This window comes from Bison bison, unplaced genomic scaffold (genome assembly GCF_000754665.1).
Source record: "Bison bison bison isolate TAMUID 2011002044 unplaced genomic scaffold, Bison_UMD1.0 scf7180017864117, whole genome shotgun sequence".
NCBI classification, from domain to species: Eukaryota; Metazoa; Chordata; class Mammalia; order Artiodactyla; family Bovidae; genus Bison; species Bison bison.
In genome coordinates, this window is record NW_011494689.1 from 904,761 (window position 1) to 905,204 (window position 444).

Consider the following 444-nt stretch of genomic DNA (forward strand, 5'->3'; position numbering starts at 1 on the left):
AGAAAGATGTGAAAAATGATTCTGTGTGTGCCATTATCATTTCATGCTCAACTTAACCAAATTGACTATGGATGAAAAAAATATTTCTAACAAGATTGTATTGTTTGTTACTTACCCTTAATTAATTTCCTCCTCTGTACAGAGTAGCTGTGGTTTCACCTAGCACAAAGGGGATTCTGGAGCTGTCCAGAGAGGCAGGAAGTGTCCCCTGAATTGGTTGTAGAAAGTGCTGTGGCAGAAAGAGTGGGGATATGCAAATAGTGGTGTCAGAGCTGTGTGATGTACACAGGATATTTGGACTGAGTCATTAACAAAGCCAAACAAGAAAAACTACATACTCACCTGCGTTATATCTTGGAAAGGTTGGGTTAAACTCAATCTTGAATAGTCAGATCATCAGCTATACTATATAAAATGAAGGTAAGATGTTTCTCTGGTATTTTA